Source organism: Columba livia, chromosome 6 (genome assembly GCF_036013475.1).
Source record: "Columba livia isolate bColLiv1 breed racing homer chromosome 6, bColLiv1.pat.W.v2, whole genome shotgun sequence".
NCBI classification, from domain to species: Eukaryota; Metazoa; Chordata; class Aves; order Columbiformes; family Columbidae; genus Columba; species Columba livia.
Window position 1 is genome coordinate 2,353,125 of NC_088607.1, and position 24,634 is coordinate 2,377,758.

Below are 24,634 nucleotides of genomic sequence, written 5' to 3' on the forward strand. Positions count from 1 at the left end.
GCAGATACAGTGTGTAGAGAGAACTGGAGAATAATTTGTATCTAAAAAAGTGTCGTTTGCAAAAGCATCCGGGAAGAGATTCAAATATATACGGACTTTGTCTAGGAGTGGCTCTAAATTAGCTTAATTTGTGAGAGAAAACACCATAATATTGTAAATATTGTAAGCGTGACTGTCAAAGTTATGCTATATATGACGTAAAGAACATTGCTTTCAGTCTCTGCCTTGATGCAGGTGACTTACAGGAATATCTTCATGGTTAAGTAGAATACGATCCCTCCAGTTGCATATTACACTAGTTTTCTATTAGTCTTTTCTAACTGTTGAAGTGGTATGTTTACTAACCTTATCCTCTGTTTCTTTTAATTACATGGTCAAACACAAGCGACTACTATCATCACATTAAATGCTACAAGCCTCTTGCCCCTCCACAGTTAGGGGATGTTCATTTTTTTTGATCCTCAGAAAATGTAGGAATTAATTTGTTCTCCTGAAGTCTTAATTTTTCCTCAGCAGTAAACCAAGTACTGGAAATAGTAACTCAGGCAATTGGAGTATTGTTACTGTTCCCAGAAAGGTAATATTTTTGAATAGCTCTGCATATTTAACAAGGAAGATGTGTTTTGAGCAATTTTTAATAAAGTAATATTTTACTTTTCCCATTTCGCCCTTGCAGGAAACTGCAAAGATCAGTGCTGGATTGAGATTGCATCCCCAGTCTTGGATCCTTTAACATCCCAGAAGGCACACATGAAAAAGAAAAATCCCCTACTTACACTGTGAATAGGTGCTAACAGCTTTAAAGAATTACCTACCAAATATTAGGTGTAATTTAAAACTACATTTAAAGCAGCAAGGGTAGTTTAAAAGTCTACGTGGCCAGCTAAAAGTCAGAGAGAGAAAATTACTTGAACACGTGTTGGATGAATTTCTGTCTGTGTGGGAGATATCACACTGGTGGGATAATATATCCTCTGTTTAAAAAAGTGGGCAGATTCTATACCTGGTCTATGTATGCCATATGATTCAAAATTTGGTCAAATGCTTTTAGATAATTTCCATGTACTACAAAAAGAAACACAACTATGCTATCTAAGCATTGTGGAAGATTGTTTATATTGTATATATCCTTAGGCTAAACTATTAAATGAGGATAATGGATATGAGCCACCTAAGGCACGTGGAGGACTCATTAATGAATTAGTTGGTGAAACAAAGTCAGATGCTCTGCTCAGGTAGAGGCTGGATTTGAGTAAAGTGCTTTTAGAGTATTAACAACACTGAGGAGGGGTCACATCATGTGAAGACCTGGAAAATGCCTGATAAAATGTTCCATACATTACCCTATACCCTCTTCCAGGGTTGTCCAAGGACTGCCTCAATTACACGGTACAATATTTACTCAGTATATTGTGCGTTACATCAATTTAAACATGCACTGTAGCTTATTAGATATTTATTAGCTTACATTTTAAGCCCCAGTCTATTTTACAACCCCGATGCCCCCTGTTTTATGTAAAAAGGATATTTTAATGGATATAATTTAAATTAGTCCATAACTTGATAACTCGTTACAGTCTGCTACTCTAATGAAACCTCCACTAATGACTGCCTTCAGTAGGCAATCCCTAATTTTAAGGAGCCATTTTAAAATATTTATAACATATCTGGTATGATGTTGTTTGAACTGTGTTTAATAGACATCTCAGCTGGACTTCTCCCTGTGGTTTGGAGAAGTCACTGTCAATAGTGACTCTTCCAGCCCCATCTTTGGTGGGTGCAGGATGGGAGCAAGGGCCACAGCTTCAGTCTTGGCAGGGGAGCAGGGACCTTGCATGTGTCCTCTGCATCCCAGGAGAAGGACAACCTGGCACATATTGGAGAAAGAGTCCCAAATGTAATAATAGCCCAAACCATAATCACGGATAATGGTTTATTACAGACTTAATCGAGGTGTAAGCATCTAACAGACAGCAACCCAAGGTCTCTGTTGACTGCAGAGCAACTCTGAAAACTCATGTTAGTCTGTGCTGACAGCTAAATGAGTTGTCATTCAGTCAGCTGACAACAAAATGAGCTGAAGTGACTCCATGATTTTCACCTCTCCGTGGAGGTAGGGTAGATGAGAAGCATATGAAAACATTTTTCCTAACAGGACATATTGCTCAATTACCAAAATTAATGCAGGAATTTACCATCACCTGGATGCACCCAGAGCCTGCACCTCCCTAGACCAAGCCTGGAGATCCAACATAGCAGGTCAGGAAATGGTTCCATGTCCAGGTTCATCAGCAGGACCTTCTAACATGGCCTCACCCTCGACTTCTCTTGACTGCCGAGTTTTGCTTTTTAATTAATGCAGCACTTCGAAACTGCCCTCCCAGCCCCATTGAGCTGCATGGAAAGCACAACCACTGCACGTAACCCAGCCAAAATCCCACCAAACACTCACATGTCCCCATCACCGCTTCCGAAGAGCATCTCTGTCCTTTAAGTGCTGTGCCACATTCTCAGGAGGGTCCTAATGCAGTTTGCTCCTTCTGCCTCACTGGCTGCCGGGGAAGGATGCGCTCGGGGCCTCTGTGCACCCTGCAGCAACGAGCAAAAAGTCAATATACAAACTGTAGTGATTAATATTAAACACTGACTGTGGTTCTGAAGACCGTAATAATGTTAATGACAGAACAACAACCAACAAACAGATGCCAGGGACATAAGAAAGCTGAACGCATTGTGTAGATGTGGAGGTGTTAGTAACAAATGCTAAGAGCTGCTTTAAGTCAGTCATTGCTTTCACTTTGGTGTTACCTTAACACATTTACTTTGGTAAAATGTGTAAGGCAAAAGCCAGATTTAACCTTTGCTCAGATGCCACAACTTCAGCCGCAAACCAGTGGAGTAAATGTGAAATTACTCTCTAAATGCAAGTTATCTTGTGAGGTAATTAGCACTCACTGCACCAGTATAAAACAATTTAAACCATAATCTGACTACTGTTTGTTCTAGGACATGTCCTCATCATCACTGAATACAGGGGGTATCTGTACCCCGATGATACTGGGACACTGAGCTGCCAGTCTGTATCACCTCCTTTATCATCTATGAGAAAATAAACAAACCAAAAATCTCCCTCAGCGGCAATTTCCAAGGAGAAGAGAGCACCAAATGGATTTTAAACAGGCAAAAACCCAATACATGAACAGAATTTTGGCCAAATGTCCTGCCAGGGGCCAGTCAGCAGGAGACAGCTGCCAAGCCCTGGTCCCTAGATCAACACCTCATCCATGATAAAAAGCTGGTCTTTAAATCAAAGGCAACTCACACAAAAAAAAAAAACCCAGCCCCAAAGACATAAATCTGCATTGGCTACCAGCCCAGTACGATCTTCCAGTATATTTTTGCTGATGTTGCTTCTGGGATGGGACAAAGAAAACATATGACACTGAGACATCTGTGACAGGAAGACCACCAGGTTGCCCATAAAAAAAGGAATAGGCAGTGGGTGTAGATGACATTGCTGTCATGGGGCTACAAGTTCATCCCTCCAACTTTTTTTCCTGCCTCCAGGGAATTACAGCAGCTCAGCTAAGCCAGTTCTACATTTGAAATAGGCTGAGAAGGGCTTCATCAGAGAGAACCTGTACTTTGGGCCTTTAGGATGCATGCAAGCATCAGGGTTCACTCTGATAATACTTTTGTAGAAACAGAAAACATCCCGCCTACTGAAAGTGTCCCAGGATTTTTTTGTCACTGCAATACAGACATGAAATTTTGTAGAAATTCACTTAAAACCAGGGCAGTGATGTAACAGGCATTTCTCTGAGAGGTGTCCAAAGAGGAAATGGCCTCAAGCTGTTCTAGAGGACATTTACATTGGATATTAGGAGAAATTTCCTGGAAAGGGCTGTGGGGCATTGGAACAGGCTGCCCAGGGCAGTGGTGGAGTCACCATCCCTGGAGGGTTGGACAGACAGACATGAGGTTCTTCAGGACAAGGGTTAGTAGTGGACTTGGCAGCGTTTGGTTAATGGTGGGACTCAATGATCTTACAGGTCTCTTCCAACCAAAATGATTCTATCAGCTGGACAGCACACTTAAAAGCCACTTACGCTTTATCACCAAAAAATATGGATCAGTGTTGCATCTGTGTTCTCCTTTTAAACAACTTTTATACAGATACTTCCAAACTTTTTCACTTACAGGCCTTGCTTTTAGCAACTGTTTATTTAGCCCCATTCTGGTATTATTAAGGGCTTCAATATACCCATCTATAAGGTGTTATCAACAGATAAGTAATAAGTTACAGATGTGTACTATTCATAAGTAGTATCAATCAAGGATGACACAGTCAACCAACTCAAAAGGGTTACCCAATTTCCTTTTTTTTAAGTAAGAGAGCTTAAACAAGAGAGAGCTAATCCATTTGTTTGGGGTTTTGTTTCTGGTTGTGTGTGTGTGTGGTTTTTGTTGTTGTTGGCTTTTTTTGTACAAGAGGATGAAAATCTGTTTGCAGTCGTAACTTTTACAGTATGTGAAATGTTTTTTTTTTTCCTCTTCCATAATTGTTTTTACAGAGAGCTGTTCTTTCAATCAGGTCACTGAACTCTGAAAAACAAACCTTCAAGGCTGCTTTTGAAAAATTGGACCTTACTTTCCTTTCAATCAAAAGATTCACAACTTTCGTGTGCGAGCCAAGACTCAAAAAATAACATAAATCCTTTCAATGCTGTCTCTCTCTTTGCCTGTGTAGCAGATATTTTTGCTAACATTTACTTTTGTAATTTTTCACATTATTCTAGCTCTCAGAGGTTAATATTTACCATTCATTTTGATATTCACGAACTACAGAGGTAGGCTTGCAAATATCTGTCCTGGGAAAACGAAGAGCTCTGCCAGAAAATATGTTCAAGTTTCTTTGTGGAACTGTGGGAGACAACATGCCATTGACAACATTTCTCTGTATTCATCTGGTCGTGTTTTAAACATCTGCACAATCAATTCATATGGTGTAACAACTGGTATTTTTAAAAACATAACCAGATAATTATAGCTAATGTTTTTAGTCCCTTTGAACAGTGAACATGCATTGGGACAAAAAGCTTAGGAAAAGAACACAGTGAACAGATACACATTAGGGAAGCCACTGAAGTCATACCCTTAAACTGAGACCACGCATTCATTTTCTGGTAGACATCTACAAATACAGAAGATACTGCGTGGCAGCAAAATTCAACAGCACTCAGAACTGTCTGCCAAAGCTGACCCACTGCTTGCAATAATATCAAATCATAAATGAATTAATTTGCTTGCTGACCAAGTAGTTTGCCATATTAAAGTGCAAGTTTGCAAGACATGTATTCTATTATCCCAGATTGCACTCTTGACACTTTACATTATGAACATTTAGCATTCATCCTTTGATATTTTGAACACTGACTACAATGAAGCTGTCAGCACAAAGGAATTTTTTATTCAATTTTCAGATGTAACAAGCAAGGATCTTACAGAACCATCATTAAAAATACTGAACAAAGTAGAGATTTGATTAGTTAACTATGGAAGACAAAACAATATCTTGATGGTTGCAGTCTCTAGAGGTCTAAAAAGTTTGGGAAAGAAGAGATAGGGAGAGGAGTGAGAAGAGGAGAGGACAAAAGAGAAGGCGAGGGGAGGCGAGGGGAGAGGAGAGGAGAGGAGAGGACAAAGAGAAAGAAGAGAAGAAGAAGAGAAAGAAGAGAGAAGAAGCAGTTATTGTTTTGTTTCTAACATGAGGAAAACAATATTTGCTCCAAATGTACAGCAACTAGGAGAGTAATCACTAACGCAAAGGCTGCACTGGGCTTGTTCTGCTGTTGTCACCATGATCTAAAGCTGGTTGGGTGTTGCGAGCAAGCAGAGATCATTGATTAACACTGCCAGACAGCTGTGTTGGAATCGTCACATCAATATTGTGTGCTCTCAGTTAAAAAAAAAATAAATAAATTATAATCTAGAATCAGTCGTCAGCAGGGAGGGTAAACCTCTCACAGGGAGAGCAATCTTAGTTTGTCACATCTTAGCATGTAGCTAAAATTCTAGCACAAGTACCAGTTCCCCAAAAACTAGGATGCAATTAGCAACCCACCAAGCCTTCTGAGGTAATAGAAGAATATATTTATATATATTTACAGACCACAAGAAACTAAATTTAATAAACATTCCAGGAAGGAAGGGACTTGGCAGGATAGCCAGACAATGAAATAAAGGCTTTTTACTACATGACTGTATTTTAAGACCTTGCAGAAAATGAACTCCTCAGTGATCACATTCCAATGAATTTGGAAATGCTTCTCAGTGCACCATGTTGTATCACAGTGATTATTTTAAAGCCTCAATATAAAACACAAATATTTGATTAAAACAAATTCTGTCCAAAGTCTGGGTGTTCTTTTTTATTAAGGATTCAGCTACAGAAGTGAACTGAGTGACTACGATCTGCTGATGTCCCAAAAGTACTGACTGTGTGAAAGTTCAGCTGTACGGGGATTTATTTGGAGTACTCACCACCATTGAAAATAGCAATAAATAGTGTTTTGCAATGCTCTTTGCATTTCTTTATCTGTCCTTATTGTGTCTGAGTCACATAGATGAGAACGCCAGTTTATCTCATCTCCTTCATCAAAACTGCAATTGAAGCATATACAAGCAATAGTTTTTTAAAGTGCCACTCGCCTCATAGTTGTATCCAGGTAACAAAATAAAATAGCAAATGAAAGAAAGAATACTGGAGGTCGTGGAAATACGGACCTATAAAGATACACCTCGGATTCCTATGCATACTCAAGTAACAAGGCAGGACTGCAGGGAACAACTTGATGGCTTTCTTCGTGCAGCACTACAGACAAGTCCACTTTTTCACTCAAATTCATTTGCTTATGGGGAACCAGGGAAATTTTGACTAGAGCCGGCCAAAGCTTAATCTTCTCAGTCTATAAAAAATTTAAACAGTTTGCTCCCATTTCATAAATGTTGACATTTCCCATGAAGGGAGAAAATATCATATAAGAATGTTGCCCTAAAAAGAAATAGGAAAGGACCCTCCAGCCTGGGAAGCTGAGATGCGATGCTTGCTGCATCCTAACTCCTCTGCAAGGGGCTGGGCACGGCCAGGGGCTCCTGACCAGGGGCTGTGGGTGTTCTTGGGGCCTGGGGCTTCACATCTGGGGGACATCACTGCCAGGCTCAGCCGGACCCCTTCTGCACAAACTGTCCTATGTGGATGGAAGGAGATACGTGTGGTGTGAGATCGGTGTGGTGGGGCAGCCTAAAAACTGACAGTGGCTTGGTGTGGTCCCCCAGCAATCCATGAGGCAAGTAAACTGCTGACCTGGTAGAGACTATTGTTCTTTCCAGGTATCAACAGCTACTTCTGAAATGTCTTTCTGCTACAAGGAGTCTATATGGAAAGAAAAAAAATAAGTTCTCCTTATAGCTTCATTGGAGACCACTAAAATCTACATGCGTAATGTCAAGAGCCAGAGCTGTGGGGAGCTCTTGTACATGTCTTTAGACAGAGCTTAATCTCACTTAGAGCCAGGATTAGCAGTGGGCTGAGTCATACTCCAGTCATTTCTGTAAAGAGAAAATGGATAAATAATGACACTGACCCTGAGTTGTGACACTCCTACGTGATATTCCTGGTTGCATGTGAGGTCCTGATGCTTCAACACAGCCAACGTCAATGGGAATTACCACAAAACTCCAGCCGGTTCCTGAACTGGCATTTGTGGAGTCAAGGTCTGCATTGCAGATATTGCACCTGATAAAATGCAGCCAAACAGGAGGCCCAGAACAGAAGTTTTTCTTCTGCCATTTAACATACCTCATAACCCTGAGGACGTTGTCTTAAACAAAGGCTTGAACTCTGAGTGAATTGTAATTCTTGCAGCCTTGAAACCCAGGAGAGCACAATCCTTGCCAGAAAGATCCTGAAGGCGAAAAAAAAAAAAAAATGAATAAACTTGATAATTATGAAAAAAAAAGAATATGCACATCCATAGTTTTGCGAAGTTTGGGATTGACTAGAAGAATCAAAGTTGTAGCCTGAAGAGAAAATCTGTATTTGAGGTGTGAGGTTAACTGACAAAAATCAAACTTAAGACTGAAGGCTTAAAGAAGAGCTAAAACATACAAGAAACCTTACAAGAAAAAAGTATCAGATTACTTTTTATGACCAAGAGGCAAAACTAAGAAAAATATTTCAGACGGAAGAGCTGTTATTTTTGTAGCTTTGAAACAATACGTAACTAGCACAAAAGATAACACAAGACAAGACAGGTAATCCAATCATTTTAGAGTTTATGACTTCAATCTTCTCCACATGAGAGACTTTACTGTGCTTCATTTCTTTCCATAAGTGAATAAATTCAGGGAATCACAAGCACGATTATTCAGATTTGTGTTTTCTTCTCAGGTTTCAAATGTCAGAACCAAAGGACTAGTGGCCTTGAGTGCTGCAGGAAAACTTCATACATGAGCCTGAATGATATCCGTACATGGAGCAAAATTAAGATAAATGCTAGTGCTCCCCCAGTATTTTTTTCATCAGTAATCTCAATTTAGAATATTTCTTATTCCCACATAACATATGGAAAATGTGGTACTGTGAAAACAAATTGACAATACTGAGAAAACAGTGTATAATGTCTAAGGAAATGTTCTTATCAGTGACACCTTTCTGACAATGGGATCTACAACGATATCCATGTCTTGAGCAACAGCAAGGACATTATCTTGACTAGTAGGACATAACATGGACACAGGTGCAGCATTTAGGATGTTTGCAGTGACCAAGTCTAAATCTTGAATTCAAAGTTCCTGTTCACCTGCCCAATTCTGAACTGATCCTGGACTCTTAAACTTTTAAAATATTGTCAAGATATCCCAAACTAGAAGGCCCCATCCATGTATCTATACCTGGGAGGCAGTTAGGGCACAGTCAGATGGAAAATAGAAAATAGCAGGTTCATCCTTTCCCAACACAGCCAGGGGACCCTCTCCTGGTACACAAAGGCTCAGTGTCAAAAGGGTTCACACCAGCCAGGGAAGAAGCAGAGTCTAATTTCTCTCTAACTTCCTGAGTGATTTTTTTTTTTCAGCTATTTGAGTTAAAAGTATGTGCCTTGTGAAGGCAATATTCTAATTTTCAGAAAGTAATGGCGTCCTCATGGATGGATACAGTAACCTACAAGCAATTAGGGCAGTTCCTTGAGAGAAAAGAGACCCTGACCAAGTTTAAGGACTTTCTTATTTATTTTGCATTAAGTAGTCATTGAAGAAAGTACAGAAAAGTTAAAAGAGCAGAGACCAAAACTTTATGCTTTGATCGTTATATTATTGTAGAAAAGAACACGTAACCACCACCACCTGCTTAGTCTTTACTTCCTCTATTCTGCTTATTTTGGGGGAGATTGCATATCTCGCTAGTTTAAAGAAAAGACCAAGGCTGTGAGTCACGCCTAAGGCCCAGGGAGATGTGGGATTTAGACTCCTTTAACATCAGCATTTCCCATTGATTAATTTGGGCACTCAGGACGTTTGCTGTCATGGGTAACTAGGGCTTTCCAAGATGCAAAACACTCCCCAGGCACTGCACAGGCAGCCCAGGCATTTAAATTAGATCTCTGCATTCTTCTCCCAGGACAGACAGTGCAGTGGCTGCTGTGACACCGAGCACAGACTTTGGAAAGACCCTTTGGGCATCCATGCCATTGATTGGGTCCGAGTTGGGAGCACGCTTTTGAAAGCCACCTTCCAGATGTCCCCATGTCCCCGATGTGGTGAGCATCACACAGCTGTCATGAAGCATATGGGCTGGATCTCTTTTGGGTGAAACTAAAGCAGAAGACATGTTCTATCCAGTAATGGGTCTGCAGCCAACAGGAACAGACTCACCATCATCTGAAGCGAACGACCTGGAAATGTGTTTATTGTGGACGTCTGGTACTCAGTATCAACAATTTCACTTTGCAGATCTGTTCCAATAAGTTACTGCCAATGTAGCTGCAGCTTATGTGAAGCAGTTTTATTAAGCTAAAATATTTCACAATTTTATCCCCTCACTCTTCAAAAAATATATTATTTCCCATGTTCCGATGCAGGAATAGAGGGCAGAGGTTCAGTGCTATTACTGCATCGCATCGCTATCTGTGCCCAAAGATTTCAAAGTGCCTACAAACCTCAGCCTGGAAGATATGTAGGTATCACCCACATTTTAAGCAAGGGTAACAGAAGATCAATAAAATAGTTGATTCGAAGTCACTCAGTGTGACGGCAACAAAGTCAGAACAGAAACCAAATTTCGTGATTGGTCTTGTGCTTTAACCTAACAACCGTTATTAATTAAATATATCTGATGTTTGGTTAGCCTTGTGTAAAATTCCGTGAATATGAGCTCTCCTCCATATGTGGCGCTGGAAACACCCCACCCTTTCTAGAATAATTCAGCAGTGGGGATACGAACAGAGCAGGAAGACCAAAAGGCAGTAAAAAGGCAAAAGGAAATTGGCTGCTGCTTTACCAATTTCCTGTTGGGGCTCTTCAGGCTGGATTGCTCAGGACAACCATTACAGAGAGGTTTGCGGCTCTGGAAAGCTTTTATTGACCTCTCTGTAAATACAAAATGGCCCATGAATTAAATGGGAGGGTCACTATGAGGAAGTTCAACAGACTCGGCAGATTCTGGGGAATAAGCAAGAGCAGGGATCAAGAGGACTGATTGAAAATGGGCAGTTATTGTGCAAAGGATTCCTTTTCTTGGGAGCAAGCTCCCTGGGGTTTTCCAGGCCAGGATTTACAAGGATAATGAAGGGTGTTGGGATTTTTCCCTTCTGTTACAACAATTTCAGCTAAAGACAAGACAGAGTTACAAGCTGTTGAAAAGATGTTTGCCAAAGATTTCCGTCACCCCGTTCCCCTCTCATGGTCACACAGTCCTGTCACATCCCTGCTCTCCAGATGGGACTTGGACGTTGGTAGCACCAAGCTCTGTTCACTTCTCCACGCAGTTTTCCTTGCGCTGCAAGCTATTTCTCTAATTACACCAAAAACTGAGAAAAAGGAACTTTGCAGAAGCACTTGCTCTTGGATTCTCTCTCCCTCCTGTTTCCTTCTTTTTTTGTTGGCATTAAACAATCAATATTTTACTTCCATTGCTTTTTAAAAACAGCCAGAACAACTTACAACCATTACCTTTATATTAATTCCCCTGTTATTACAGGAAACTGTTTTATCCAAATAGGCATTGTACCTCCTTAATTTGAAATTATTTTCTTCAATTGGATAAAAAAGCAGACGGCATAAAAAATCTTCTACATACCTAAATATTAACATTTTTATCTGGCCCTCACTTACTTTTGTTTTATCAATGATCACTGAAACTCCAAAGACTTATTTGCAGGGCATCTGTGGCTTCATAATTTGAATCATAATCTCCTTGATAAAACCCTAAATGAAATGAATGGAGCTCTTGCTACTGAAAGTTCCCAGTGAATTAGTGCTATGGACAAAAGAGAAAAGTCTGACCATGACTGAAGAGATATCTGTGCTTTGGTCTTGAGAGCCTGATGTTTTCAAGAAAACAAAATAAAACAAAACAAAACACACAAAACCACAAAAAAGCCCCAACAACATTCAAAAAGTTAAAACTAACTTTGAAATTTCTGCTATATTCATTACATCTCTATATTTCAGAACAGCAGAAATCCCTCTTTTCAAGCTCTGCCGCTGGTCTGTTGTTTTTAATCAGGAAACCCACTTTAGGACGTGCTGACAAAACCAGCTTTTCTATAACATCCTCAGAAGAAAAACACAATTATTACAGCTTGCAAACCCCCATTTATCACGTTTCATTCATACCGATGTAAAAGCCTTGGACAAGGACACAGTGTGGCTGAAATTTGTAAAACCCAGATGTGTGGGAACCGCTGCCTGAGCCCAGATGGGACCAAAATCAGAGCATAAGGAGACAGAGGAGGAAAATTATTAGCTGCTCTTTGACTGGCAATTTCCAAACATTAATGACCTTGAAGACTGACCAGTGGAGTCAGCAAACGAGTATGTATTGAAGGAGACAGAATTTCTTCGAAGGTAGGCATCTTATCTTCAAATCTCCTGAGTCCTCTCAGATATGAAATAGAAAGCTTAGTCAATTCGGAAAAGTGAAAAAGTGGACAGGCTTCACAGAACCAGAAATTGATAAAATGTAAAAAATCTATACTTATTTTAATATAATAGAGCAACTTGGAAGTTTGAGAAGATCCTGTCACTTTCTGGGGGGCCACAAGCATGTGTATACAAATTCATTAATGCATTAAACCAATAATAGGAGTGTCTACTCCTATAGCACACACTAATTTTTGTGCCAAACAAAGGAGGGCTTTGGGTGAAACAAAACTAACGTCATGGAAATAAAGGGATGCCCCAAAACCTCAGAAAAAAATAAGGAGACTGGATGCAAAATGTTGCTTTCTGAGTGCCTTCGGGCCTGACTTTGTTTCGTTTCACCAGTCATGAGTAATTTGGCAATGTAATAGTTATGCAGTATCCTTTTTTAAGCCTCTCTGTTGGCATTATGATTGCTTAAATATCTAAAAATCTCTAGTGGCACACAAGTGGGTGAAAAACAGAAACACAACAAAAAGCACAACAAACAAGTAAACCAAACCAAAACAGAATGGGGAAAAAAAACACACACACACACACAAAAAACCAAACAACCCCAAACAAACAAAAAAAGCCAGGAAAATAATTTTGGAAAAGTATTGAGAAGCCATCTGTAATTTGCTTCCATTTGTCATGCTTAGGAAGAGAATGCGTTCTGCAGATCAAATCCTTTAATCCTTGCAAATGTGATCGAATTTGTATCCCAGTAATTTTTACATTTACAGAAAAGCTGATACTTTAAATCTCCTCCTTTTACTCAAATGATGCAAGGAGACATTCCTGGAAAAAGAAAACATTTCAGGGTGCCTTCTTTCTAAGCTATTCCTGTAAATACAGAACTATTTATATGTTTTCTCTTACCTTTTTTTTTTAAATACTTTTTCCTCCAGAACAAATTCAGGCTGTCCAAAACCTGAGCCTGGAAGTGAGCGGAGATGCTTTCAGCCTCTCCCAGCAGCTCGGAGCTGCACACACATCCCGCTGGGTTCGTGCAGACCAGAAATGTCCCCGAGCCAACACATCAGCACCGCTGTCCTGTCCAGGGCCTCCCCAGCCCTCTCTGCTCCTGCTGATGCTCATGGAATCCTCCTCCAGCCGCTCACCCCCAAAACTTTCTACCTAAAATGACAGAATTATTATTACAAAATGCTAAGAAACCATGAGCAGGGAGGCAGGGCGATGCCAAGTAATAATGTTTCTTCTTCAACTCCTTCCTCCCGCTTCTCTGTCCTGATTTCATAGAAAAACTATTTAGAAACAAGGAAAATCTCATCTCAGGTACCCAGCACCAAAATTTAGGCTATCCTTCCTCTCCTCCCCACACACAGCCTCCCCATGGGCTTAGCACAGAAAGGCTCGTCCTAAATAATACTGAAAAGGGTCGCATTAGAAACCACAAGATTAACTCAATTTACCTAAACCTTTATCAGGGATAAAGATATTTTTCATTCATCTCTTCTCTAGACACCCTGTCGATAGTTTAGAGGAAGATTCTTCAATTACTCCATTCACTTAAAAGATATCAATATCATACTTGGGAGAAAAATCCTGTAAAATTCAGTGCAGTCAAGTGCTGACTTTAATGTTGCTTCTTCAGAGGACGTGGAGCTGAGTCTTGCATGTGATTCCCCTGTCTGCAAAACACAGAGGAAAAGAACAGACAGCACTGGGAGATCCCACAGTCCTCCAGGAAAAGAGACGGAAATGAAAAGACCAGGCTTTTACTTATGTGTTTATCAAGAGTAAGAACAAATCATTTCTATTTAAAGGAATGATATTGGCACGTGTGGTTGCCAATGGTCCATTTAGTCCCATGTCTTTTTAGCATTGGTGATCGATGATGGATACTTCTGAGAAACAGGGAAGGAAACAAAACAAAAACCTCAAACCTTCTGGCATAGGAACATGAATAAATGTGAATTTTAATTTGAATTTATATGGGAATAAAAATGGAGTTTCTTCATATTGTAAGAGAGAATTATTAACAACTTGAGAAGTCAGCCTGGTACTAAAAGGGTAAAAGGTCTTCTAAGTAAAATTCCTGAGACAAACATGATTTTTAAGAGCAGGGATCAAAATTAATATTTCACTGAATGAAATTGTCACTGACGCTGATTTTCAGCCAAGATTATGTATATGCCTGATACACGCACATGTGTGTTTTCACTTGGTCAGCAGAGAGTTTGAATTTCTTATGGAGACCACCAACTTTGCTGGACATGTTTCAGTTCTGAAAAAAAGAGAAATGCATTTAACTCATTCTTGCCACAAATAACTTGGACACATTATTGACAAAGGCCAATGTCTACCCGGAGACACACGCATCCAACAACATTACACAGCAGAGTTAAGAGGTGTAGCTGCAGGGAGAGTTTAGCAGCGGCTTTGATTAGTCTGACTACTGTTTTAAAGAGACAAATTTGACAAAGAGACAAGAATCTCACTGCACAAATCCCCGTGTAATGTTATAACTGCCAGCAGCAAATGGGCATCGCTGAAAATTCAGCCAAGGTACCGACGAGTCGCTCATCCTCATCAGTCTGGGCTGTCATTTATCACACACAACGCTCCCACCCCTTCTAGAAAAGCTCCCTGACACCCACCTGTTAGTAAAAAGCTTTAGACGAAGATCTGAAGACAATGGAGAAAGTCACTCACCATAACGTTTGGAAACAGCTTCAAAAGAAAGGACACAGGCATTGGTCAGCAAGTTGGAGGTTTTGCAATGTAAATGGGTCAGATTCAGCATCCTGGTTCCAGTAAAGCAGTGAAAAACCTGTGGGTGATAGTCCCATCTTTGTAAAAGCATGATTTTCGTTTGTACTTCACCGAAACTCCACCGTAATTCATTAACATATGTACCATTAAAAAGGAGTTATAGGAGAATGAAATAAAAGAAGGGCTGATAGATAGTGTTGCATTGATGGGTTCCGCTTGGTTGGTAACATCAAGTGGCAGAATGAGAACAGTTTTTAAGATATGATTAAATATAAATTTTATCAAAGAAGCGGTGAAACATTATAGCTTTAGGCTTTTAAAATTCTATACACATTCTAGGATTCCAAAAATAAAGCACCAGCTTCTTAAAATTGAATGTGTGCCTTGTATCACTTAAGCAAGCCTTCATCCAGGCTACAAGGCATTTTTATCTGCAGGACCAACCCAGGAGGATTTAGAAAGGTGACAGATAGGCTGGAAGGTGTGCTTACTTGTACACAAATTGTTAAGATCCACCTTTATGCCTGGAGTTCCTGACATTTATCTGGCGCCTCTGAAACCATCCCCGCTCACAGCCTGGTCTGTGTCCTCACTTGGGCTGAGATCAAATTCAAACCCACGTGTTATTCCAAACAGAAAAGGAAATATGAAGAGCCTGCTCGGTCTGGCACGGGCACACACCCTTCCTCCCACCTTCAGATGTCACATCTCACATCAGGTTGGCTGAAAAACATGCATTTTCTTTAGGCCAGGACTTTGCAAGTAGCGTCTGCCAAGCTAAGCATAGGCTTACACGACACTTTCCCTTCTGGAGGTGCACAAACCTCATCTGATGCTTTCAAGTGCCATTATGATTCAAAGAGCAAAGGACCATCCTTGCTGGGTACCCGGGTTTAAGGATCTCTCTGCTCCCACAAAAAACCCTAAAATGCTCCTCTTCCCTGTACCCATTCCTGGGAGTTGACTAGACTTGGCACCATGAGTGCATGTAATTGCACTGGGATTTAAAGATGATATTTTGTTCTCATTCCATGCTTATTAGTAAATGAACACTGGTAGTCACACAGAGAAGTAAAATCAAACAGATATTTAATAATTTTCCCTGGTTTTTTTTAATGGTTCTGCAGGAGTGTTTCCTAACAACAATAGACCTATGAGAGCAAGATCATCCAAATTTAACTCAGTGTGCGTTTTTACCTATTAAAAAAAATACCCATATTAATTAGTTCCTGCTCTAATTCCATGAAGAATTATTCTGAAAAAGAAAATAAGGAGCAAAGCGACAGACTATTTACAAGTGCCAAAACTAGAAATAAATATTCAACATGGCCTTTTTAAGTCAAGTGCCCAACCAGTTTTGAATAATAAAGCAGGACAAAGTCATTTACACAGAAAAAGCTAATGATTTCTGTATTTTGCTGCTGGTAAAGAATTGAAGGATAGCTGATTTGAATCTTCCTTCAATCTCCCATCAATAAAACAGAGACAAGGCAGATTCGAAAGCTGATCTGGGAAAGTCATGTTTTTATAATTGCTTTTTACCCTCAGGCGTTTGAAATCCAGAGGGTCAGGAGTGTCTGTGTGAGTGCTGGAGCAGGCCAAGAGGCCCAGGCAAAACCCTGAGACACAAATTAATTTGTTTGTGGTTCTCATGTCTAATTTGGGGAAAGAGAAAACTCTTTGCCACTTTACAGTGTTATAATCTAATTAAAGGGAGATACATGTGAAATATTTATGCAACCTTTAGGAAAAAAAGAGAGAGAAAACATTCTTTTTTTTTGCTCAGTCTCATTTGGGAAATTTTCTGAAATATGGGAATGGAACAATTTATAAAACAAATAGAGAAAAATCACAGGCAAACCATTTGTTTGTAAAGATTATTCACAAAATTTCAAAATAGGTTGAGTTAGACGTTCCTATTTTAAACTAGGAGGCTCACAAAATGGCAAAGAAGCAAACTGTGACTTCTCGCCAGTGCCTCCACATTACAGCCAATATCATGTTGGAAAAGCAGCATTATAAGCATAACTCTGCCTAGAAAACATCTAAATTATGCTGTATTAAGGAGATATAAGAAAGGAAAGTGCTATCAAGGGATAAGCTTCATGGAAAAACAATTCAAGTTGCTCAATATTTTGTGTTGTCCAAGTGACATGCCTTTTCCAAGTAGTGCTCCAGTACAGTGTCAATCTGATTTATACTGCCCAAACTGAGAGTGTCTTCCCTGTGTGTGACAGGGCAGTGGTACATCACACTGAGGTGTACACGTGTTTTCCCATCGCATTTGAATATGCGGCTCCAGCCACCAGGCACGGCCGTATTGAAAGATTACCTGCCCTTTGTGCTGCTCTTCATTTTCCATTGAGGTCAGACCTCACCACATAAAGGTGTCTTGATTCTCGAGAGCAACCCAGCTTCATGCTGGAATCCTTAAGCTGAGATTTCGATTTTAAAATGCACTGAGTTTTATAACGAAGCTAGAATCTCCCGTGTCCCAAGAATGTTGTTTTCAGCTGATCGAACAGGGGAAATTCTAGTCTAAAGAGCAGAAAACTCAGAGTAATGTAAACACATTAATATTAAAACTCCACGCACCTCACAAAAGAGAATTCACTGCAAGGTGAAGAGACGCCGCTCTGTTTACAGCGCTCTTTTCCCCAAACAAGGCAGCCTTCCCTTCACACTCGCTATCGTTAAACTCCATTTGGGTGAAAACCATCACACCGCGTCTCGCTTCAGCACGGCAGCTGACCCTTTCCCAAGGTCCCTTGTGCTGCATAAAGTGTTCGCTTCCTTGGGAAGAACTTAATGAAAATGGACAGTAAATCACTCGATTTCAAGTTTGCATTTGTTTATTTGGCATCTGATTATAACCAGCTCATTGACCTTGTTTGATAGGTGATGGGACAAGCTCTTAGAGCGCTGGTTGATAGAGACAAGCGCTGAAAACAGCAAAGGCTTTTAAAACTTTTCAAAATAAGTAATGGCCAAGCACATATATCATCTCATCCTGTGACTCCTGTCCTGTAAATATGTGTGTGGCTCTTAATCACACTAATAAAAGTGCCGGAGCCAAAGGGAATACCTGAATGAGAACGAGTTTGCAGGGCCAGGGCTTATTCCTCTAGATTTGTCAGAGGAAGCTTGTCAAATAAACTGAAGACTGATAGCTGCTATATTTTCCCTTATTATAATCCAGAAACAACATACTTGGCTGAACAAAATAAAAATAAGTCCTCTTTGAGGCTACTCTGTTTGTCTTGACAGCAAGCTTGGGTTTTAAGCCAAGATTCCAGATTGTTTTTGTGAAAACATTTCCACTTGTCTGAAAGAGTATATATAATGGATATGTGATAGCAGTAATGCAATGCTGAAGTAATCTCCGGAGAATGCACACATCTCTGGGGACAGCGCGCTGCACTGGGTACTACACACCAGGAAAATAAAATTGGTATTCTAACAATATGGAGAATGCCTCCGATTTGTACCTTGCAAAAATACCAGTCCTCATTTATAATTCAGCTGTAATGTGTGCTTTCCTTGTAGGAAGTGTTTTGCTTTTGGTAGGAAATGGAAGTGACAGTTTTGAAGGCTCTTGCTGACTTCATACGGGATCAGAGCGCGGAGTGGCAGTGCCGTGGCACCGCGCGCCGAACAGCTGCTGTGATGGGCAAGATACCGCGAAAAAAAACCCACAACTATCTGGAAAACAGTTTCATATTAATCGTCCCACTTACTTTATGTTAACTTTGAAATTCAATGTCATAACTCCTGCTCGATCAAGAGGCAATAAAGCGAGTTGAGAGGAGGGGTGGAACGAAGCCCTTTGGCAGGATGGTGAGGTTTTGTGACCCAGCGCTAGGGGAGAGGCTGTAATAACTCACCACAGGGCTTCACGTGAAGCTGAAGATCTCTTCAGTCCCCAAATTAACCCACAGATTTAGGCCACTGGATGAGCGGGAGCATGGTGGGATCCTCCTGCCTCTGGGTTCTATACAGAGAAGGTCCAGAAGTACTTGTGTGCAGCCAAGAAAATCGATATTAGAGAGTTCTTCCATGCCACAGGTGAAAATCAGAGCCAGAAGCACTGCGTGGAAACTGAAACGAGCCTCATCGTATCAGCAAATGAACACTGGAGCAACTGATGCAATGAATTTTCCATTCTTAGAAAACTTTTTGCTCAGCATCTTTTTGGCGAAAGTTGCTGGAGACATGGGGCTCCAAGGAGGGAATGAGTGGGGCAGGAACACACAAAAGCCACTTCCAACAACCGTCCCTCGAGCTGCAGAAATTGCTGCACAAACACAGTCACAAAGGCAGAAAGCGACTTTCAAATTTCATAGGCATTACCAGCTATACCCTACTTGTCTTATTTAATCTCAACAGCACAGCCAGAGACATGAGAGGACGGGGACAAATATCCAGCCGACTGGTTGCTACTGACAGAACACAAAGAGCTACACCACTCTGCAAGATAAAAATTGCAGCAAATACTGAGTTTTACAGGGGAATGACGGAAGGTAGCAGTGTAATGTATCTCATTTGAGTCCATCCAAACAGTATAACATTATTTTCCAAGGAAGTTAATAGGGTTCCCAAATATGCACATCTGAGGGCAGAATCTGGCCCGGAAGTTAACTATTTGAACGATGCAAATTTAAAATTTAAGACATATATCAAAGGTAAGCCTAACTGTTCAGTCATTTTACTGAATCCTGGCATAAAAAAAAGAATTCAATTTTAGAATCTGTCTGTAATTCAAAAGGGGGAGAAAACAGTTTAAAATATATTCCTTGAAGAGAGATGCAAGTTTCTCATTTATATTCAATCTCAGATGAGATTTGGTAAATGCAGGCCCTTCCACAAAGTGAATATTATAGTGAGGCCATAACATTTTACTAACACAAATTCATAAGGTGACCCTGGAGATCAACAATAAAACAAAATTCCATAATAGACTTAAATAGCAAAAAGGGTTCGGTGTTTCTGTTGTCTACCCAAATATGTTTCACTCTGTACAGTTTCTCTAGGTGAATATTTCCCTATAATCTTTGTACAGGGCCTGTAAAGAATAAAATACAATTTCAATCAACTAAAATCATGAAGCATTCTTGATAGCTGTACATTAGCTTTTTACAGCTGTCTTGGTTTTTATACTGTCTCTTGCAGAGCGGATTTCCCCCTCCCCACACCTATAAAAGGTAGGTAAATTAAACAAATTATGAACTATGCAGTGGTTGAATACTTTGTAAAATTGTAGAACCAGCTTTTAGAAACCTTTAATGCTCCATCTCCCAGAGGTGAAATGCCAGCCTCCATTCGGGTCTCTTTCAGTTGCCCTTGCCACTTCAAAATGTGTCTGGAAACAGCTCTGCAGATGGCCTCGTATGTTTTACAGGAAATATTACTTAAACATTGGAAAGGATCGAATTTCTCCTGTTAGGAATTACAAATCTGGATTTCATTTTCTCTCTTTCCCCCTCCACCAAACCATGGGAAAAAAATGCGACTGTTACTTATGACACTAAAGAAGTATTTGGGATTTTTCTTTTTTTAATATGCCACTTGTATTGGAAAAATAAAGAATAAATCTTGGAAACGTAACCCGGTTAAATAAGTCCTTTTCTTTACATAAAATAGTAGCTAATCGAAAAGATTTCCCAAAAGCATCAAAGGTTTTTTTTTTATATACTATGATCTGGAAAACATATTGCGTACAATTTCTATTTTTGCTCCTATTCTTTTGAATGTAAAAGAATAATAAACTTTTCTTTCAGCTTTGCAGAGAGAGTTTCTTAACATTTGAAACATTTCTTACATATTGACCTTGGTTTATGTATTCTGCAAAGATTCATTAAGCTTATGGGGGTTCTATTGTCAGGAAAATGGTTAGCATTAGTAAAACACACAATTAAAATAGTAGCAGGTGATGTCAGTTTTAGTAGAGTTGACATTAATGACCTGTTCATAAGGGGCAATTTCCACACTAATGTCATGTTCTTTAAATGGAAATAGCCAGGAATACACATTTTCCATGTAAAATAACCCTTTTTGTAATTCATTAAATTCCCTTTCCCCCTTTATTTAAGTAGACACCTTTCCAAGAGGGAGTAAAATTCCAAATAAAGACATAGGAAATTAAAATCAGAGTTCCCACAACTAGTCTATTTAATATTCATATTCAGGAAAAGATCCATAAACCCTTTTTCTTCTTTTTTTATTAATAAAGGAAGTAAACTCTCCTTGACAGACTATTTTCCCAGCCGTGTTCAAGAGTCAGCGTGCAACAACTGCCTTTGTTTTGGGCTAGAATTATATACCCTTGTATAAGAGCTGGACAGAAATACACGCAGGAGGAGATTTCTGCTGTGCCCCAACACATCTCTTTACCTGGACAGAGACGGGATTTGTGTCCAAATTCTCTCCATGGATGTTATAGATCCTGCAGAGCCCCTGGGGTCGTGGGTGCTGGAGCTATGGCCAACATGATGCTGAAGCCATGATCAATGTCTTGCTGGAGTCATGGCCAACGTGGTGCTGAAGCCATGACCAACAGTGGTGTTGGAGCCATGGCAAACGTGGCATTGCTTTCCCTCCATTGCAAGACCTGCGTAGCCAACATCACCACTTGGTTTTCATGGGAATGGCTGTAGTGGACATGTAAGCAGAGACAGGCAGAAAAGATGTGTGCTCAGCACACCAAAAGGCCACCCTTCCTGCATCACTTCCATCCCCTGCTTGACCATTTCTGGGTCATTTTACCCTAAAGGCTCACCCTGGGGTCGCCCAGCTCTTCCCAGCACATCTCTACATCATTAGCTCTCCATTAACATATTTTCTGTTGTTGCTTTTCTGGTTTTGCTCTTTATAGGGGAAAAAAAGGCCAAGGCAAAGTGGCATTGACTGTGCACTTGTCTCCTCGAACACCAGACACCACAGCAAACCACCCGACCCATGAGCACTGGGCAGCATCCTTGGGCTCGGCAGATGCAAAGGCAGCGGCAGATGCCATTGCAGCAACCGGGTTGGCGTCATGGGCCAAATCAAACATTTCACCAGCGAGACGGGATCAGTTGTCTCCAGCTCCCCGTCCGCTTCTTCTCACGCCCCTCTCCTCTGCCGTAAAAATGTTTTCTTTATTCAAGTTCACATTATTGTCATGGTAATTACTTCAAGGAAACCAGCGCGGTTCTATGACTGGCTGTCTGTCCGTGGCACGGATCTGCCAAATAATTTGGCACCGTTTGCTCTAATTGGCAGCCTCTGCCGAAGAGACACCCAAGCCTGAAATGGGGTTGCTGCGGGTCATCCTCCGAGTGCGCTGGAATTTGGCAGCCCAGTTTGAAGTGGCAGCACGCAGTGGCTCGATGCCCTGGATCTGGCTCTGGCGACCGCCAGCCGGTGCTGAGGCTTTCACATTTCCCCTCAAAAAGAAAAGAAAAAAGAATAAAGAAAAAAAAAAGAAAGAAAAAACCCAACACTGAGTGAATTAAGGATAGAGTTTCACCCTTAACTTTGAATCTCTTTGCTTTTGTGCGTGTCACAACCTTAACACCGTTTTTTGCACTTAATTGTAAATCTCAGGGCTGCTGATGAAGCAAGAATAAAAATTATAGCACAATCAGGAGGGGTGGGAAAGGAAAATGGATTTTACAAGTGCACACTTTTAAGAAAAGAAGCCGTCCTGAAACATAAATAAAAGTGAGCCCCAGGGACCACACCTCTGGCTTTAACTGTCTAGCCACCAAGGGCGATTACGGTACAAATTTAGGGTCAGCTAAAGAGCATTTCTATGGCAGCTGAATATTCAGAGCTGTAAAGCAGCCGTCCACATCAGAGCGGTTCAAACGCCCCTGCAAGCGAACGCCAAGTGGAGGAGGGCCAAGCCCAGCCTTATTAGCTCCCCGCAGGGCTCTTTTAAGTGTTTGACAAGGGAAGGGGAGGTGAGGAGAGGTCACCCTAATCAATGAGCTCCTCATCTCCCCCTTGTCCTCACCCGTCCATCCCCACCGGGCTGGGTGGTGCCGGTGGGAGCGCAAGGGCTGAAATGGGCGGGATGGGGTGATACCGGTCAGAATCCATCACTCATAAATTCCAAACCATTTACCTATGTTGTCCTGCACCATCCCTCTTCTCAATGTCTTTCCCTACCGAGGATCCCTCCTCCCAAAAAGCAAGATCCCCGGGCATGTGCCGGCTGCTGTTTCACTCCAGGACAGGGAGATATAAAAGCCGATCCTGCCAGAGAGATGAATTTTGGAATTTAAAGCGCATGATGTAATGAGATCTTTCGAAAGGTGATGATTTCATCCGCTTTGTCTAGACTTTTTACTATGGTCACAGTAATCGGAGGCAGAGGGGGGAAAAAAGAAATAAAAACCAATCCTTTCGGCATTACAGAGGCAGCTGCTGGAGGGAAGGGATGGTGGAGACGGCTTGGGCAGCCTGGCATCGGCGAGGGAAGCGCTGCGTGGCAGCGCTGACAATGGGGAACATTATTTCCCCCTTTCTTCTGCAAGGAACAGGATGGAAAACCGTCCTGAGAACACACAAACCTGGAGACGCCTTATTAGAAAAATATTTACAGGCAGACACTTTGGTTAGCAATTCCATTTTTAAAAACCGTGGTGTAGATTTTCCCTGTTTCTCTGGTTGTATCAGCACGAAAGACAATTGCATCGTTTAACAAACTCGTTCATCTTTTCCCCATAAGCTGTATTATTTAAAACAAAACAGGGGGGGAAAAAAACAACAAACAAACAACAAAACCAAAAAGATTCCCAGCACAGAACATGATTATGAATAGGCTGTGAGAAAATGCAAATCTCCTGTAAATATTTATGTGCAAAATTCGACAGAAATAAAATGATTTCTCAGCAAAATAGAAAAAATAGAAAATAAACATTAGACCCTTATCCATTTTGGAGTGTTTTGTCATTAAATAAATAAAAAAAATTCTTCACTTTGTAATTGTTGCATCTTTCCCAAGCTCTCTACGTTCTCTTGAATAAGAAAAAATGCTAATCTGCCTCATTAATAATAATAGAATGCAATTTTGGAATAGGCTCTAATAATGATTATTAGTTCCTCTGTGGTTTTTGTTATTCTGGTATTAACACGGGGGTCAGGATTAGCAAGCCTATAAATTTTTAAAATATGTTTACAATTTCCAAGACACGCTCCCGTGCGGAGCCGGGGCCGAGGACGGCCCGACGCCACCCGTCCCCCGGCCAGCCCTCGCCGGGCTCTATGTTAGGGGTTTTTTGTGCAAAACATGGGGAAATCCTCGCCGAGCGTTGCCTCGCGGCCACCTCGGCGTCTCCCCTCCCGCTCGCAGCTATCTGCCTGGCACAGCCCCGCTCCGGCTCAGCTGGGACTTCGCTAAGGATCTCGCTTTCATGGGCAAACACAGCTTCACCTGCCCTCCAAATCCCTCTCTGCTCCTTCCTCCCCAACCCTCCCAGCTGAGCTATGTTAATCAGGTGGGGGACACAAGGTAACATTGAAGTAATTCAGCCAATTAGGCCCTGAATTGTTTGCATCCAACAGCATTTTGTATTTCTGCAAATGTGTGAAATGCAAAATGTGCCCTGCAGCAAAAACGACAGCAGCCATGTACTGGCGGCATGTCAACAGATCCTCCGAACGGCTGACGGCTGATACTGATGCATACATATGTTTGGGAGAGTGTGGACTTTTTTTTATGTCTGCGCTT

The 24,634-nt window shown here is 41.0% G+C and overlaps 1 long non-coding RNA gene across 1 annotated transcript in view; it reads right to left on the reverse strand.

Moving 5' to 3' along the window:
* Positions 1-24,634, reverse strand: part of LOC110363074 (uncharacterized) — a 96,502-nt gene that overhangs the window by 7,875 nt on the left and 63,993 nt on the right. The window contains exons 22-31 of the long non-coding RNA XR_010473360.1: positions 23,027-23,157; positions 21,310-22,343; positions 15,411-19,213; positions 14,860-14,977; positions 13,617-14,431; positions 13,063-13,320; positions 7,862-7,967; positions 6,544-6,663; positions 4,821-4,923; positions 2,453-2,589 (exon numbers count right to left, since the gene is read on the reverse strand). This is a non-coding gene — a long non-coding RNA (uncharacterized LOC110363074). The remainder of the gene's footprint in view (positions 1-2,452; positions 2,590-4,820; positions 4,924-6,543; positions 6,664-7,861; positions 7,968-13,062; positions 13,321-13,616; positions 14,432-14,859; positions 14,978-15,410; positions 19,214-21,309; positions 22,344-23,026; positions 23,158-24,634) is intronic.